General features: G+C 41.5%; 1 protein-coding gene across 5 annotated transcripts in view; it reads right to left on the bottom strand.

Annotated features, from left to right (window-relative positions):
- TENM3 (teneurin transmembrane protein 3) overlaps positions 1-19,899 on the bottom strand; it is a 2,290,771-nt gene that overhangs the window by 541,939 nt on the left and 1,728,933 nt on the right. The window contains exon 1 of one of the 5 annotated variants that reach the window (XM_054701060.1): positions 18,172-18,197. The exons of the other annotated variants lie outside the window; for them this stretch is intronic. The gene's annotated coding sequence lies outside the window, so the exon portion shown is untranslated. Of the gene's footprint in view, positions 1-18,171; positions 18,198-19,899 lie in introns of those variants that run through there. 5 annotated transcript variants of the gene reach the window in all.

Raw genomic sequence — 19,899 nt, 5'->3', positions numbered from 1 at the left:
TGTCATTCACTGAGTTTGGACCCACCTGGACAGGATGAGGTTTTCAGGGGAGATCACAAGTTCACAGTCTTGAGCTATGTCTGGGGACATCTAAGAATGCATGTCAAAAGTTTCAGGGCACCTGGGCTGAAACACAGGCTCCAGGGGCCAGAATCACCCCACTGATGCTGGCTATCTGGCCTGCTGCCACTCGGTGCCCATTTTCACACTCAAATTACCCATTTGCTGAAGTGATAAGGTTCCCTCCCTTTTTCCAGGTCTTCAGCTGAGAGGGGCATTTTTGAGAAAGTATTTATGAACTGTCTGCCTAGTGTGAACAAAGTCATGGACATCGTGAGAAAGTGGATACACGGAGAAAGTGAAAGGTCAAGGGCTAGATTTTTGAGGAACAGCAGCATTTTCATGCCCACTAGAGGAGCACAAGACACACATGCAGCAGAGAGGGAGGTGCGAGGATGCAATGGAGCGTGTCAGAGGCAGAGGACACCATGCTTGCTGTGGATCGTTGCCAAGGCCCAACGCAGGCACGGAAAGGAAGACACCAGGCAGAGCTACTCCGCTGAACCTGAGTTTTGCTCCTTTTTAAAACAAGGAGCTTCCCCTGTGTGACATTTCCATTTCTTCCTGCCTTTGAAACAGTTTGATTCTAGTAAAGGACAGTGCAGAATGAAGCAAATGGTAACTCTATCTAGAAATACTATATTATGGGAGTAGAGAGAGGCAATGGACATGGACTTCACAGAGAATCAAGAACAGCTTCAGAGGATGCAGAACCTGACCCAGAAGAGAGACAACTTCTGTGCTGGGGAGACAGAGTGAGCCCGCCCAGGGGAAGCATTCCAAGCCTGGGAGATCCACTGGGAGGGGGGCAGCAGGTCTGGCCAGCAGAAGCTGTCCCCTCATGGCCAGGCTACAAGTTGGAGAGCATGAGCTGATCAGATCAGGGTATTAGGAAGAATACCCGGGGTGTGGGGGGGCGTAAGAACATGCCTTGGGGTGATGAGATGCTGGAGGCAAGAAGTCTAGTTAGAAGACATCTGCAGTCATCAGGACGAGGCAGTGAAGATGAAAGGGGGGCTGGGTACCAGCAACTCAGCGGAGGGAGAATCACCACAACTTGATGAATGATCAGACAGGGAGAGCAATGAGCTGCCTGGAAAATGGCTGTTGAGCTCTGAGCCGGTGCGACCGAAGGGAAGAAGGACACAGACACAGAAGGGACAGCTTTGCTCCTCAAGCCTGAGAGGAAAACCATTGAGAATACTGTCTTGGAGTTGATGAAGCTGAGGCTACATTGAATTCACCCCACCAACATGGGTTGTCTCTCCTGATTTCAAGAGCATGCAGTTTGTTTGTTAGCTTCAGATTTAATTCTGGAGCTACCTCCTTAATTACTACTCCTCTAATCACTACAACTTGCTTTGGGGCTTCTAAAAAAATACCTCCTCTTTATTTATGCACTCTTTTTTAAATTTCTGAGTAGAACTGGAGTGCAGGCCAAAGGTGCGGTAGGGTAGGAGGGTGAGAGGATTCACCAGAGACAGAGTGGGGAGCAGAACAGGCGGATCTACTGAAATCCACTGCTGAGGGGAGCAGTGGGGAGACAGGAGGGGTCTGCTGCGCCATGTGGGTCAGCTTCCTGGCCGAGGATCGAACTCAGGCTGTGGCGGAATTTTGCACCTCTTTCTCACAGAGCTGAGGCCAGTGTTGGGATTCCTAACATATGCTGAGAAATGACAATTTCATGAAGACATTATAGTTAAAAAAGAACACAAGAGGCCACCTTATGACAGTTCAAGACAAATGCTTCAAACTTGCATTTCAGCAAAACATTAAGAAATCTATTTGGTCTAACTAATATGCTATGACCATGCTTTGTATCAAAATTTTTTGAAGAAACAAGGTATATCCAAGTGCTAAGTAACTGACAATGAAATAAACTTTTTTCTTACTATATTCAACTTTGTTTCATAGATAATTTCTACTGAATATATCAATTTATTTTAAATTTATAATTATAAAGTTAACATATGTATTATATATTATAAATTTAGGTACAAAGTTTCCACCAAAAAATATGAATCAAAACATACCTAAATGCTGACCCTGCCAAGATAGGGTTTTTTTTTTCCCCTATAAATTTGCCCAGTTACCTTGGGCCTCCCTGGTGGCACAAGGGGGTTAAGCACCACACTCTGAAGCAATCTGCAGCCTCTGCAGCACAAGTTCGATCCCCAGCCAGCTAGGGAGAAACCCACATGGTGAGGCAGACCTCTCCTGTCTCTCCCGCTGCTCCCCTCAGCAGTGTATTTCAGTCAATCTACCTGTTCTGCTCCCCACTCTGTCTCTGGTGAGTCCTCTCACCCCCTGCATCTCTGGCCTGTACCCCAGCTCTTGTATGCATAAATAAATAAATCTTTAAAAAAATAAAATAAATAAATTTGCCCAGTTACCTGACATCAATACGGGATATGCCTTTAAGTAGCTGCTCTTCCCAAAACAAGATGTTCTTCAACAACCCAGATAGTAATTCTGATGTTGAAAGTGTGCTGTAATGTGTCAACTGTGGTGGCAAGAACAATGAATGATACAGCAAGTCGCTGGTCAAAGGGGGGGAAATGGATTCACAGAGATACTAGCATTTTTTTTAAAGGGAAAAAAAAAAACAAAATCAAAACCATAAACAAAGCAAAACCAAAGTAGTCACCACCATGCCTCATCTTCCGGCCTCCTTTATCCCACCCTCTTCATCTATGCTGACCTCACTTCAGGTTTCAATGTCCAGTTGTTTATTATTTTGCTCTGTCACGTCATTCACTTTGTTTCCCTGAATTCTCCACCCATGTGAAATCACCCCATATTTATCTGTCTGTCTGGCTTACTTTGTTTTGTCTAATCCCTCAAATTCCTTGCTGCAAGTGGCAAAATTTCACCTTTCCTTGGAGCTGAACAGTATTCCACTGTCTGTGAAGTAACATCTAAAGATAAATCTTTCCCTTGAAAGGTCAAAAATCTTTTCATCTTTTCATATAAATATTGGTAAGATGCATCACACACACTGCCCTCTTTTATTCTTCAAGATTCAGGACCACCTCTCTGGGTGCTCACTACTCTACTCTCTGTGCCTGTGGACACACCCCGTGGACCTGGCCTGTGGTCACTTTTCCGGCTACCAGAGGCCACACTGGGCAATGACTCTCTATTCCTCCTCCTCCTGACCTTACACTGCTAAGAGGTCACCTGGCAAATCAGACACCAGTGCTGTGAAGAATCACTCTTTCATTAAGAGTCCAGCATGGACACATACTGAGAATGAAGGCGTCCACCCCAAATTACGTCCTTTTGTTACAAGTCATAAATCAATACAATTTGATGTTTAACAAAGGTAAGATTCCAGGTGATGGCCTGAGGAAAGAGAAGCAGCTGGATGACTGCTTTTTTGTTGTTCTCACCTAAATTGGAGCTCATGGGCAAAGGTTTGATGGCTGGATAAGCGTGCGCTCTCTGGGCACACACCCACATGCACACTCCTTATTCATGGCTCACTGCAGGCCCATTTCATCTTCACAACCAACCACAAGGGATGTGGCTCTCTCCTGTAAGAGGGTCACCAGAACCCAGCAGACCGCCCAGACCTACCTGTGGTCCCCAAATTTGACTTCACCCACATGACTCCAGGACAGGCTTCTGAAAACAGCTATGCTGGCAGTTACTGCCCAGGTAAGTCAGTGATGTTCAGAGACAAAGGTTTTATCCAAGGTCACACAGCAAGCAAATGACCAAAATGGGGTCTGAGCAGATCTCTAGTTCTCTCGCCCAACTCACCATGAAATAATGAAAAGCAAGGTGCCAAGGGAATGCCATTGTTCTTTTCATTCTGTGAATGTATTGGTTATGACCGGATCCCTTATGCCATGTTTAATTTAGGATTTTCCTTCTTTATAGAACTTGGTATCTGGGTGTAAATCGCCTCCAAGTGCTAGTGTGCTTGTGTGTGTGTGTGTGTGTGTCTGTGTGTGTGTACACAGTAGGTGGCTATTGGCAACCCCCTCAAATTATAGGCATATGGAAGATTCAAGAGACTCCCATGTTTAGACCCTGGTGGGCTAAGGATGGAGGTGAGGAGACAGGCATTGAAGCCGCTAACCTGAACAGGTAAGTATACACCTTCACCAAGACCCTTCCCTGCCTCATGCTTACAGAGGCGGGCTGGCCGCCTGGTTTCTGGTTGAAGGTAGAAATAAGTGTACTGCAAACTAAAAGCATTTTCTTCTCCAAAAGGGTGGAAGAGGATCACATTTAAGATAACCCCAATCTGGTCCCAAGTCTCTCTCCAAACTTGGAGAAATCCTGAGAAATCCTGCATTTCTCTAAGAGGGGATCCCCTGCGCCCTTCCCACTACTCACCCCCAGTCTCCAAATACATAATGCAGATCTCGGCATCTAAAGCGCAGGTTGCAAACTTCTGGTCCAACTGCCAAAGCCAGTCTGTAGACGTGTTTTGTTTTATCTCTGTTTTGTGTATTGATTTTTCTTTCTTTCTTTTTTTCTTATGCACCAACATTTAAAAAATCTAGAGATTTCACATCATTCATATTCCAGCACTTCTTGAAAAATCTCACAATCTGGTAACATTAAGTTTCACCTCCACACGGCAAGAGCCAGTCTGGAGGGGCAATGAGGGGACTGCTCAGGCCTGAAGCGCGTCCTTCCGCAGCTCTCAGCGCCCATCGGCCCCTGCGCCTGCAATGTTGAGGTCGTGTCAACCTCACTGATTATCCCACTTGCCCCACTGTTTTTCTGCTAATGGAGAAACAATCTGGGGTACCCACGTGTGTTTCAAAACTGGAAAAAAGAAACACGAGAACTACGTATTTTAAGGAAGATGACAGAATACTTATCTTTGTAGGTGTGAACATTTAATATGCAAAGAACCTGGCCATGTCATTTTCTGTGTTACCTGCCAGTGCTGTCCTTACCTGTTCACAATGCTGCTGGTTCTGTCACTGAACTCTCCCCATTCCTCATTCTGTTTCCCTCTCCGGCTATGCCCTTCCTGCTCCATGTCAACGCCTGTCTTTTTCAGACAGTCCACAGCCAGATCCTCTCATCTGAGTACTGACAAGTCTTTGTTGGTATATTTAATCTGAATCACAATCTTAAAATAACAGAATCATACCCTTTTAGAACTTGAGTGGTCTTCCCTACGTCTGGGGGCTGTAAACCTTTTGTAGGAAGGAGCTATTCTCCAGCGAGGACAGTTGACATTGATGCAGAGTGAGAGAAGATGTCATCCCACATCAATTATTTACTATCGATGGACTCCTGAGGGCCAGGCACTGTCCTAGAAGCCAAAGCTGTTCTGGGACTGGGACAGTAGGGTCCCTGCTGTCACAGGGATTTCATGGGTAAGTGAGCAACAGACATTTTGCCACGTTATTCCACAGAGAAGGAGGGGAATGGTCAACCTTTGTTCTTCCTAGGTCACTGGTTTCCGATCGCCCGTCCTGGTGGGTGTTCAGGGCCATGCGTGTGTGGAGTGGAGGAATATGTGTTCTGATTCACTTGGTTATCCATCCTTTTACACATCTGTGAGCCCCAGCACACCTTTGTTGCTTATTAGTAGTTTCCGATTTTGTTCGACTACTGCATTGGGTTCTTTCTGATGTCCCAGGGAGCTTCAATGCACTGCTAATGTCTGCATACTGCAGGGAGGTTGCACGCTAGGGGTCTTAGTTTTTCTACTCCAATCAGTTATCTGGCATTTCAAAGATCTGTGGGCTATTAGAGTATGATTTGACCAAGTAGAATTCTTCCATTACCCCTTTTTGCTTTCTTAACAACCTTCATTACTGTTTGTAGCTTTTCTATCATGCCTCAACCAGAAGTGAACATTTCCTAGGGGTCTGAGGTCATGTCTCATTTCTTCTAATCTTCTCCAGGACACAGTCACTTGGACACAAGAAAACTGACATAACATATGGGGTTTGATTCAAAATAATTGGGAGATTTAAAAGCCCGTGTAAATAGGGCACCCTCTGAACATACACACACTCAAATCACACCTGAGTTTTACTACTTTTATATAGTCTTGGAATATTAACAAGCCCATTAATTCATTATTAATTTCTAATATGTTAAAGGGGAAAACTTTCAAGTTTTGACTGATAAACAGTACATTTCTTCCCCACAAAAGTTTCACTGAAACAAAAGCATTTTTCATATGTTGGTCTTACATTTTGAGTGTCTTTTTCCATAGTCAATATGCTCACATGAAAAGAACCAGAAAAATGATGCAATAGAGTTCTACTTTCTCCAAAAGAAGCCTGATTTATCTTCTCCCCATCCCAGCCTCCTGGGCTGCAAAGAATCCTCATCAGACAATAGGTTTTCCATGGAGTCTCAAGTAAGAAGAAATACAAAAATAATTCTGTTTACATGCAACATCTATGACAACCAAAAAATTATACTGAACTCCATCATTTATTATAATTTTCTAATTCCAGAAGGTACCTTACTTGTTCCAGGAGATACCTATTCCTCCACACAGAGTTAGAAAAAAAATTCTGATATATGAGAAACGTTTCAAGTACAAGAACAGAGGCTACCCTTAAAAGTTGACATATTAACATTTTTTAAGGTTTATATACAGCCAGAGTTTTAAATTTTGTTCATTAAAAATGAAGGCAAGTGAACATCTGAATTTTCCCCAAAAATCACTCTTTCTAGTTTCTATGAGGCTAAATCGCTGCACGTTTGTTAAATGCCCATGTGATATTAACCATTCTCCAACTTGGTACACATCAAAATAAATGCAAGGATTTAATAAATTTCTCTCTACAGGATCAAACGCTAATGTTTTTTAACGTGAAGAAAAATTATCTATTTTACTTGGAGTTTAAATTATGATCATCACTTTAGAAAAATGCCCCATTCAAATGTGTTAATCACTTGATTCCGTGGTGCTTAGCTCCATTTACTGCTCTGGAGAAGTTACTAAATTGTCAGTGATTTTTACTGCTTAGTAGCTGTGTCAAAATGGAGGGATTTTAATCTTTGCTTTTCTTCCCAATAACTAGTGACATGACAATTTTAACACTGATAGAATCACCCATGGCCTATATACACCACAGTCCTGCTACCCTTTTACCTTCCTTTTATGAACATTTATAGAGAGTTACACCAACCCATGTATTTGTAATTACATATGCAAAAATAACCCTCTAACAGCTGTGGAGAGTGAAAAGATTACAATCTGATAGTGGCTTAGAATAATGAAGGAAGGGATTGTAGGATTCAGCTAGAGAGCTGATGAGAGAGAAGAAAAACCTGCTCTTCAAAATCCTTAATCTACATGACTTTAAACATGAAATTAAAACATATATATTCTAACAGTCCAAAACAGTAAACATAATAACTAGTTTCCTCAACCAGACAACTATTTTGAAATGATTAAACCGTGTGTCTTAGTACTAATACATCAGAAATTGGAAGATGTTTACATAAAACATTTTAAGGAAGGTCTTATTTGAATTTTCTGGACTCGTAAATTGAAACTTGATTATATATATAGCAAATTTCTAGGTAGCACTGTTTATTTTTAACATGATTTTAAAGCCAATTATAAAAGTCTAAAATCATTTATGAGGGTGTGATTAATCAATTGTCCTATGAAAGTGATTATAAAAGCAATCTTTCAAAATACTTACTCTAAATATTTTCAACTTAATATCTAAGAATAGAAAACAGTTTTTTTGACCCACATCTTTCACTGAAGATATATCTATACACTTATTTATGTATTTTTATCTATATATAAAATCTTTACAATTTTAAGTGGTTAATATCTCATAACAGGCATATGAACATTATAAAGAGCCTTCTTTTGAAGTTCACAGTATGCTTCTATACTATGTCTAGAAAAGCCAGGATTATTTAAAATACTAATAATTACTTACTTTGCAATTTTTTTAAATTTAACTTTGCTACTCTTTTTTTTAAACTTTTAGAAGCTAGTAGCCTCCAAAAAAGGAACCCATGTATTAAGCTAATTGTTTCTAATAACTTATGCCTTTTATGTAGCATTACATGTGATTTACCATTCAAATATCTTAAACAATATTTTATATTTGATATGTTTCATTGGATGAACAATCTATTTGATTTGCATTGAGTAAGTTAAAATGGACACAAATATAAGTACAATTAATTGTGATGTGTGACTAATTTTAATGTATTTCTTTGACCAAAGAAAAAGTATCCTTAGAACATGACACACTTTTATCAAAATCTTAATGCTTTGTAAGAGACTGTTCATTCTAAATGGCAATATAATCACATAACAGAATATTCTCTCTTTTTAATCCATGGCCAAAACATGTGATTTTATGCTCACTGTTTGAAACATAAGTTCAGAGAAAATTAACCAACGTTCATAATATGTGAGGGCTTCAGTTTTTGCATGCTATTGTTTCTTTCTCAAGTTTTAAGTATTGCTGACATGGGAAAGGCTTACAAAGAACTTCAATGAGGCCATGAGCCCTGCAGACTTCCCTGAGCAGGCAAACCACTGGCATGAGCCAGTGTCCTGCAATCCTCAATCCACGGGTCATCGGATAAATGTAAAAGCACCCCTCAAAACTTGCTTGGCTTCATTCTCTTGTGCCACATTTTCAACGTCTGGATTTTAGGAGTTGAATCTATTAATACCTAAAATATATATTTAGACTAAAATTTGACATAAATATCAGAGTTAAGAAAGGAACCAATTAACTTTTTAAAAGACATGAAATGATGATGGCCAGCCTAGTCTAGTGCCACTTGATAAAGCTATTGTGTAACAGATTCTGGGATCACAGATTTAGGGGACAATGTATAATCCTTCATCAAAGAGTGGCAGCTTATCCACAAAGCTTCCTATTCCCGATGGGATATTCTTTTAAAAGTAATAACGAGGACTTAAAAACTATGTAACATTCTTCCATCAAAATTAGCCATTTATACCAATGGTTCTTAATCCTAAAGGAACCAGAATCTCACCCAGAAAGCCTTGAGATACCTTCCTTTGAGGGTAAAAACACATAATATACTTTAATAATTTACATCTATTCCTACATCAAATGGTTGCAATCTAGATTTACATTTACATGGTAAAAAATACCCTTGAAAGGATGAATTTTTATAGTTAAAACAAAATCATCATAATAAAAACCAATCCCTAGAAGTCTTACATTAGAAATAATTTCCAAGACTGAGAACTACCAATACTTTACTTTCTTCGACATCTATCATGTTCAAAGTGAACTGTAGCCTTTTCAAAGCTCAAGTGATAATTACACAATCAATTCATAGACCACCTATCACATTTAAATGGAATACGTGATATGTTAATGATTTGTTTTAAGTAGTTCACATTGCCCTTTGCTGATAGTGAAATATGAAATTAACCAAATTTGAAATACTGATATTGCTAACTGAAGTATACACTAGTTTTTAAAACTACTTTCATTAGAGGACAAGAGGACAATTAACTAAAACAAGCCCTTGGTCCTCTCCTAAGATCTCTCAAACACCTGCATTTCAGAGTTGAACTATTTTATCTGAAGGTACAGATAAAACCTGAAGAAAAAGAGATTAAGCATAGGTTATGTCTATACCGAGAGCTGGCCCAACTTGCTAAAATCATACTTAAATGATGTGCAAGTTTATGTGAATTTTACTAGGATTCTTTTAAGCCAGTGACCAATACATGATGTGTCTTAAAATGCTATGTTTATTTTGAATGGATACATGCTGTGTGACATGAAGATATTATAAATACACCAGTCATCTTTCATTTTGGCAGTAAGTAACTTTTTGGGTCACCTGTGTGGGTTTTGCATCCAGATGTATTAATGACATTCTCCAGGTGTCTAGATTATGTAAAGTGGAATATTCACAAAAGTATTTTTATGATTTCTAGAACACTAGATTTACTTAATTCCCTTACTTCCTTTTAGTTTTCTTTTAAAACTTACAATTAGTGCATGTTTTAGTTAGTATTGTTCAATTCCGTCAGTATGGACTGTGGTGTATAGTATCCATATAAACAAATAGGAAGTTCTGATTAGTGAGAACATTGAAAAGACAAAAGGCATAACTGTCAAGAATTTAAATTATCAAGATTTATATGTGTCTTTATAAAACAATACTTGAACTTCAAAAAATATAAAATGAGGATTTTTGTTAGCGGCTACATTATCAATTATAATGTACTATGCTTCAATTTATAATATAAGTAATTTTAAATAAATTTAATTTTTAAATTACATGCTTTACAAGGATTTATTTTCCAAAAGTTATAACTCTATATATACACTACCAGCTAGTATCATGCCATTAAAATAATATAGAAAACTATATGACCATCAAATCACAGGCTAGAAAACACTATTTTATTTTTAGTAAATTACTGATTCAAAATCTCTGCCACAAATAATTTCTTAATAAGAATAAAAAAAAATCTTACTGCAAATCAACTCAACATACCAATACTGTTTATAAAAATGTTAGCAATGCCAGTCCCATTCAGAGATGTTATTTTCTAGAGCAAAGTAACCACTAAGGAAGAATTTTGCTTTTTTTTTTTCTTGACTCACAGGAAACACAGAATAGGGTATCTTATTCATATCTGGGAATACACAAGTTATATGGAAACATAAAATTTACTCTGAAAATGAACACTCATTTCTCGCATGAAAAGTGATCTTAGACTTACAAGTAATAACTTTAATTTTTGTTTAAGTTGAAATTTATTTTAAAGGTTAAATACGCTAGCACTGTCATGGGAGAAGAAAAACAAGTTGAAAATTAATGTGGAAATATCACTTTTAAATATATTATGGCATCTGTTCTGTTTTAACTGGAAGGATAACAGCCTGGAAGAAGTTCTCAACCTTCACCCCTGTCTGAAGCCAAATTTGTGGACAGATTTGTAACCAACACATTCTCTTTTTTCTACAAGGAATGATTATTTTCCAAAGCTATCCCATTCTTTAAGAATGTTTCTTAAAGTACTAAAAAAATCTTTCTGAATATGAAGATTAATTTTTTAGGTATAATTGTGAAGTTACTCTCCAACTATTACTGTTCTCATAAAATTCAACAGTACCCCTGTAAGAATGTCTTATTTTTGTGACAATCAAGAGATGAAATGACTCTTTACTCTTTTACTTCTTCATGAGATTATAGTGAACTACTTTTCCATGTTGACTTAATTACTAGATTAGGTATGATTTGCAGTATTTTTGCCTGCACTCATTATTCTCATCATTACACAAAACTCAAGCGAAAAACGTTTACATTTTCAAATATTCATTTCATTTTTGCTTGTAAACAGAACAATAAAACACTGTTCAAGATTTTTTTTTTTTTTGATCTACAAGGAAAATAAAAGTCACAGATTTGTTCTTTAAGAACTATAGGACTGACTGACAGCTTTCTTTAGCTGGAAGTAATAATAAATTCTGAAAGAAATAAAATTTACAGCTGTCTTCTGGTTTTCATAATTATTTTACATGACAAGCCCTGTGCCAGTTTTTTAAAAAAGAGTTATTTAAAAGAACCAATCCCATGCCAAGTTTTTCCCCACCTACATGTTGACAAATCCCAAATTCTCTGATGAAAGTATCAGCAGAGATCTCACAATTTAAAAGAGCATTTGGTAGCCTGACAATAAACAATAACCATACTTTTCGCTATTATAGTTACCAAAATAAACACATCCTACTATTGACATATTGGTATGTGCTTCATGCAAACCTATTAAAATACTTCATGCATGTCTCATTGTAAATTAAATTAAAGTAATTCAATGCTGTCTTATCACTCTCTGCATGACATACCTTTCAGTGTGTTGTCCAAGAACTTTAGCTCTCTTAAAATGCCCTTCCAGAACAGAAGCCAAATGCTGGACACTATAAGATGTCCTCTTGAGGAAGGAGGGCTTCTTTGGAAACGCCCCCAAAACACACCTCACCTCCTCACATTGATAGGGGCTCCCTAGTTCTGCTCATAAAATATTAGTTGAGCTGAACTTCTCCCGAAGAAACAACCCACTCCAAGAAAAGAACAGGTTTTATTTTCTATTTTTCTGGGGAAAGCAGGGACTACACAGTCATGTCACCTATTCTACTCAGAAGTACTTCAGAATCTGACTGAAAAAATACAGTGATTGCCAAGCTCTCCTTTCTTTCTAAATTATGGCAATCTGAGCAGGAATTATCTCAAGAATTCTGACAAGTTTAGCTAATAAGTGAAGAAAAGACAGAATGATTAAAATGTATCGATTATGAGCTTCATCTCCCAAGATAAGTGACCTTGTAAGCTATCTCCGGGATGATCATTTAAAATAATGGGAATATTTTTTAAAAAAGTCTCTGCATAAAATTTATAATTATAAAATGGTAAGTTGGTGTTCAGTCCCATACACAAATAAAGAACACCTTTAAAACAGAGCTGTTACTACATTTTCCTTTTTCCATCAATATGAAGAACTAGCTACAAGATTTGGAATATCTTGGATTAACTTTAAAAACCAATGATGTTCATATTCTCGAACAGGGATCTAAAATGTCCAGACTTAAAAATGAAAAAAAATTAGGAGTTAATTTTCTTCTATACTTACCCAACTAACTCAAATGACCAAATTTGTCCTTTATAGACAGCTTCTCCCATCAAACACAATGCCTCACAACGTTCAAAGGAAAATCACTCCTTGTAAAAGCCATTCATACTCTCACCCACTACTCCATTTTTCTCTTTCCCACCCACCCACCATCTCCCTCAGTCTCTCCTTTTGTTTTTGAGGCAGATACCCAGTAGATAAAATAGCTGATATTTATTAAATAATATGATCCCGCCCCAGGGTTAGTCAAGCACATCATCCTCACTACTCCCCCATGGCTCTAATAGACGCATAAAGTCTTCCATGATACGTGAAAACATTTTCTCAACCAACAGCATCCCACAATCATTTTCATATAATCAAACATGAAAAATACACAAGTCAATAAATATACTTGCTTGTCTCACAGCACTTCTTCAAAAAGGATCATTTCTTTTTTGCATGCTCAGAATAAGCCTGAGAGCTGTCTAACTGCCACATCACCCTAAGTGATCCTGAGCTCTTTCACTGACTAAAAAAGAAGGAAGCACACTTTGGCTACATGACACAATGTGCTATCTGCTCCTTATCACATTAGAAGTGCTTTGAAATCGGGCTTCAGTTAAGACTGGCATCTATCACAAACTTAATTTGAAAAGTCAGGCTAGCCTGGCACTCGCTCTTCTAAGGCTGCTTGAGTATCAAAGGGCAGGAAAGTCTCCACTATTCCTGGTAGTAGTAGTTTTTATATGATATGGTTTCAGTCATCCACTCATATGACTTAGGGGCAGTTCCATGATATTGACAGTAATTTGCACAGGGACTTATTTAAAGTAGAAAGGAGCCAATTTGAGTCGATTACTATCGCCTACAAGAATTCTATGCAGCTGTTCTAACTACCCAGTCAGCTGAGTTATTTAACCAAAATCATCCTAAAATCTATCAAAATTATTTTAAATGAATGAAATCTATCGTAGTTTTGTTGGAGGAAACATTTCTGTATCTGAGAGCATCTTTCTGCATTCTGATGGTTTATATGCTAGCGGTTGGCTAAAATAAGGCATGAAAAATGCCTTGTGGTCTTGAAGACTGTCTCAAATGAATGTTTTTAACTGTAAAAAGAAATCTACCACTACAGAGAAGTGAAAATATGACAAACCTATTTCTTCCCAAGTCTTTTTCCCTGAAATCCAAGAACAATGCCATTGTGGGAACTTTATATGTACAATAAAGCAATCACATCTTTATTTAAAAAATTCTATACACAGTGGCTATATTAGAAGACTGATCTATATTCATTTTATATTCTACACTTTTAATATTTTACTTTATGGAGACTATAAGCGTGTATCACAGTAAGCAATGTATCATGGACCAAAGCCCAAGAAAATCTGAGCTTGATCTTCAGAAGAGAATCAAAAGCTGATAAAGCTGAGTCCGATCAGACACAACTAAGAAACAAATGCAAATATCACAGTAGGGACGATAATAGTCTCCATCTTTTCAGGTTTCCAAAGAGGATAAAGAATTACCACCACATGCATTACCTTTATTGTCAGGATTATACCTACTACCTGGTGAAATAAAGTTATAATACATAGATTTAAATTTATAATACTACAAAATCCTGGCGAAACTCAACTAGAGTGTTGATATAAACAAAAAAATAAATAACTTAGATGGATGTTTTACCATTTATGACTCAAAAGATCAATTTAAAACCCTTTGAAGAACAAAAAAAAAAAAATTTACCTTGAGGCATACTGTAATGGGGAGAATCTACTTTGGTTCAAAATGTATTAATGAATTGCTTCCTGGTGCTTTCTATAATTCTTAGAGAAAGTTCAGATTAAGTCCCCAAAAGGATGTTTTAATTATGAGAAGCAATATTTTGAAACTTGTACAAGGCCTCACACTTGTTTGGAAACAAATGACTTCTCAAGATGTAGGAGTATTACTATCAATCACCAACAAGTTAATTCTACATAATAAGGCAGGTTTGGATGCAAACTGATCCATTGTGGAAAGCTGTATCTAAAATTGATTACAACAGCACTCAAAATGAATGCAGCCCTCCAAACCACTTCTTTGCTCAGAAACATTAATCTCAATTAGAAGGAGAGCTTCATAATGATAATGCTTGGTATAAAAAAGGATAAAATAAATCAGTTTTTATAAGGCACAACAATTAATCAGTTTTGAAACTTAGAAGGTTTTTTTTTTTAAACCACAAAATTTCCATCAGGACACTTAAGGCAGCTAATATCTCCAAAATCAGTTTTTCAATGTGTTCCAGAAGCTTACATGATATATACATTTTTAAGACTGAGTCATTGAAACTTTTGAGTAGCACCACCTTATTGTGCTTTCCATAGAATTCTTTATTCTGAATGCATGTTAGATTCTTCTCTGGACTATCATGCCACTAATTCCACTTTATAAAATAAATAAAAACATTGTCTGGAACTGAAAAATCTAAAGGAATGCACAATTGGCTGCGAATCAGAGTTAAAAGTTGATAGTGAAGTACTGTATTTTTTGCTGACATTTCCAAAATAAATAAATAAAATATATCCTGAAAGTCAAAATGGACATTTCACTAGCAAATAAAACACGGGGTGGTTAAGCAACATGTAATTGAACATGCCTAACAGGTTTCTACAGCACATGTCCGAGAAAAGGACAGACAATTCATGGTGCTAGTGAATACACTGATTCATGTATATATAATACCCAGATGCAATTCCTCAGCTCCCCGGAAATGAAATTTTTAAAAGATGAAATAAAGTTTCATAGGAAGGAGGTAATGAATTTATTGCAATAGTCAATATCGATAAACTAATAAAGTTATCTCTATGGTACTTTTATTTCCCACGATGACCAGCTTCCATCCTTAGTTGCCTGTACCACTGTAGGATAAACTTCAGCCTTTACAAACATACTTTCACAGCTATTGCTAAAACATCGGGTTTCCTATATGAAGCTCAAAGTTGATCAACTATTTCTGATAGGTCATTCTATTCACAATGATAGCCATCCACTTCTGCCTGGCTTCTTATTTGTTTAACTCTTTACAAAGGGAATAATTCCTCTTGGTTCCTAGAAGCAAAGCTAAGAAAGACTAGCTTGAACTTGCTAACTGGATTATTATTGTTTAGCTAGGTTTTCTTTCCAAATAAATTTAAAACTTTTCACTCTGTTTTGTTGCTGTCTCCTATTCAAAGATAAGCATCCTTATCTTTCTTTGTCTTCACCCTAATAAAGCAGGTTCCCCTTTCTAACTAAAAGACTGATGACACGCCTACAAGATTATAGGAAGCAAAGCCTCTGTGATTTACCTAAAACATTTCTTTCTGGAAAATAAACACAGTCGTGCAAAATGATTCAATTTGGAAAAAATAACTAGTCACAAGTCTACTATAAATCCTTGTGTTTTATTTTAAATAATCAAGCAATCCTTATTAGGGTTGCTATTCTCTGTCCATGGCTTGCTAATATTAATGGGATTGGCACAGGATACTAATATATTTTCCAAATAGATAATCATTAGCTGTTAGAAAATAAGCACATTTTTCATAAAAATCATGTACCAGACAATAAAACATCTTATCAAAAGAATAACCTTTTCTTATAGCATACATTCTTTATAAAATCACCTAAAATAAAAAAAATATTTTCTACTAGGAGGAAATAGTTTCTTTGAGTAAGAGGAATATTAAAATTCATATCAGAAAAAAAGCCAGGCAAATGCAACAGGAAGAGAGAGACACACAATCCTGAAATACACAATAGAATAACTAAACTCATTATAAACCCCTATCTTTGAAGAATTTAGGAATAATTTGTGAATGCCATGACATTTTAAAGTGGGATTAGCAAGTCTTATTACTGAACTAACCTCTCACTCTTAGAGCAAGAATTAAATATTTGCTCTGCATTTAGAATCACAAATCGAAAGTTTCTAGGCTCTTACAAGGATTTCATACATTAAGAAATACAAGCTGGAAGTTTTTGATAATTAAGGCTGTGTTAAGAAATGCACAAAACAAGACTTTATGAAATCTTTGGCGCCAACTGAAATCTTAGAATCTGTAATAAATTTTAATAATACAGTTACTCAGCTCTCAACTCTTTCTAATATGCTAGAAAGACAATACTTCTCCAGGTAGGCAACTGGGAAGGGGGCTATGCACCATATTTTAAACAAATTCACTAAAGGAATCAAATTACCAACTTCTGTTCTCTTGCAATACCGCTTTTCAGGGTACTCTTCCAAGCTTTCCAAGGATGCCAGCCCTGTTGGATTTTTTTTTTTTCTCTCTTTTTGACAGAAGGAAAAGGTAATGCCTGAACATATTTCTATTTCTAGTGAAAAGACCACCCAGTGGATCCTGCCAGAGCCTGCAAATGTTTGACAAATACATTGTCAGGAGATAAGAAATAGAGTATCAGGGAGAGGCAGCCAGTCCTGTTCCAGGGGATCCCAGCCATCTGGGACTCTGGAAGAAAAAGTCCCTGGACAGTTCTGCCCTTTCACATCCACTGCACTTACCCCAAACTACCTGGGAACTTTCGCCCAGCCTTAAATATAATGACTTCAGATAATCAAAGTCCTTGCTGTCCTGCACGGAAGAATTACGTGGCATCCCTTCTCCACGATGCGAATTAGCAGCACGTCCCTGTTCCCACTGTCTGCACAGGGAGGCCGCGCACGGATGGCATCCCAGCCGCTGCAGAAGGTGAGCAGCAGAGTCCAGACTGAACCTACCTCCACATAAAATCCGGGAAGCTCTTTCTAAGCAGTTGTAAAACACGAGACAGCCCGAGATGGAGTGCAGACTCGTAAATCTGTAATTTTTCAAAAGCCCTGGTCGGGATACTCGCTTCTTTGCAGCAGCCCCATTCAGAGTTTCCAGATTAAGTTTCAGATCCATCCCTCCCTGCACACCCCAAGCCCTGTTCTCCGTTCCCTCCTTTGCAACTTGGCTCCCGGCAGCTGGAGAAACCTCCTTCCCACTTCCCCGGAAAGTGGCGACAACCCAGGGCTTCCCGCCCGCTGGAAGCCCCCCAGGATCTTGGCAGACACCTCCTCGGAGGACGCGGCGCCCCACCACGAAACCGAGGAGCACCCCGAGCTGGGCGAGCCGCGCCGGACTCCCTGCCCACCCCCCGGAGCGCCCAGCCGCGGGCAGCCTCTCTGGGGGGAGCCGGGCGCCCGCGGGGTCCTCTGCGCCAGGGAGCCGCGGTGCGCTCCCCTGGCGAGGGCACCCCGAAGTTCCCACCACCTGGGCGGGCGCTGGAGGTGTCAGGCGCGAGGGAGGGGCGGGACCGGGCGGCGGGGCCCGGCGAGGCCGGCCCGGGGCGCGCCGTCCGGAGGGCGAGCGGCGCCCCGGCCACCCCGGCCAACTTGCCGCCGCCTCCGGGGCGCGCCGGGAGCCCCGCGCCGCCCTCCGCGCCGCCGCCCGCCCGCTCCCCGCGCCGCGGCCCGGGCACTAGGACCCCAGAAAGGAAGGAGGCGCCGCACTTACCGCGCTCGGCTCGCCCGCGCCGCCCGCTCGCCACCCGGCCGCCGCCGCGTCCGCCCGGCAGCGCGCACACCCCGCGCTCGGCCAAATTCAAAGGAGCCGGGCGCGGGGAGGGGGCCGCGCCGAGGGAGCCGAGCGGGGGGCGGGGAGGGGCGGGGAGGGGGAACAGCAAGTGTTACAACTTCCTTCCCTGCCCACCGCCCGGCCGCCCCGGCGAGGCCCGCGGGAGGAGGGCGCGCGCGCCGAGCGCCAATGAGTTCACTTTCTTTTTCTCCCCCGCGCGCTCCCCTCTCCCTGCCCGAGCCCCGCCGGCCTCCCCCTCGCCGGCCCGGGCCCGGCCGGAGTTTCGGGGGCTGGGCCGGGCTGCCGGGGCGCAGAGGCGGCCGGGGAGGGGGGCGGAAAGGTGAGGGGCGAGCGGGGCGCGGAGCCGGGGCGCAGCCTCCAGGACCTGAATTGCGTGGCGGGGGGCGCGCCGGGCCGAGTGTGCCCGAGCCCGGGCGCGTACACGTGTGTGTGCGTGTGTGCGCGTGTGTGTGTGTGCGTGTGAGAGAGAGAGAGGGAGAGAGAGGCGAGGAGCCTACCAAGCGCCGCCCGGTGCAGGTCGCGGGAGAGCCCAACCGCGGGGCGCGCGGGGCCGGCCGCATCATTTATAATCCTGGACTGCTCCGCTCCGCCACTTGTCAGGCTGACAGGTACTTTATTTCTTCTTCTTCTTTATTCAAAAAAAGAGATTCCCCGTTTAATGCCTCTTTCTGGGAGTGGGATTTGCCGGACTGCACCACGCTCGCCGCCCGCCCTGCTCCCTCCTCCCGGGCGCGCGGGCCGGGGAAGCTCGGGGGTCCCATGCTGTGACCAATCAGGGCGTCCGCGACGCGGGCCGCGATTTAGGGGTCATCCCTGAAAACACTTGGCGCTGATGAGTGGCTTCGCCGGCTCGCGGGGCGACGCGGGGTCTGTCCGCGCTGCTCGCAAACGCGGAGGCGCTGAGGGCGCCCCTGGAATCCACGCGCGCCGGCCCGGCCCGGGGGTGCGCGGTGGGGCTCCCTGCTTTTCTTCCCCGGGTGGCGGGGAGCAGGGCCCGGGGAGGGGGCGGGCAATGGCTTTGGACCTAAGTGGAAGCACTTCCCCGGGTGACGGAACCTCTAGCCTTCTTGGAAAACTACTTTTCTTGATCTTCCGTGGGGTGGGCACGTCGGGTCAGCTGAGTCACCCGAGGAGGTGGGCGTGCGAGGCACCGCCGGGAGGTGGGTGCGCAGGCAGAAGGGTGTAATGAAGGGTTTCCACCCCCGGGAGGCGGCCCACCCTTCCACGGAGCCTCTGAATAGGACCCGCGTCCGGGCGAACCTCGCGAATGACCTTCGGACGGGGGAGGGTCCTGACACCCGAGCTTGCTCCCCAGCCCCGACGCCACCAGGTCGCCAAACAAGTGTCCGCCCCCGGCTGCAAGCGCCCGGACCTCTAACCTGCGCGCTCGGGCCGGGGGGTTGGATTCTGGGGTCCCCCCCAGCCTCCAGACCTCTCTCACTTTCTCTTTTTCTCGCGATTCTCCCTGCAGATGAGCAGCTGAGCACGACCCCTGCCTGCACTTTGTTTGCTGCGGGAGGAAAATAAAAGTTTCCTGCTCCTCACAAGACACTGTCACTGTCCACTCGCTTAAGTTCCCACCGAAACTCTCCCTCCCGGGCCCGCGTCCCCCATTGCTCCCCCCTCCGCTCCCCCCCCCCCCCCCCG

Source organism: Talpa occidentalis, unplaced genomic scaffold, assembly GCF_014898055.3.
Source record: "Talpa occidentalis isolate TD23 unplaced genomic scaffold, MPIMG_talOcc4v2.1 talOcc4.4, whole genome shotgun sequence".
Classification (NCBI taxonomy): domain Eukaryota; kingdom Metazoa; phylum Chordata; class Mammalia; order Eulipotyphla; family Talpidae; genus Talpa; species Talpa occidentalis.
This window is presented reverse-complemented; position numbering and strand designations above follow the sequence as displayed.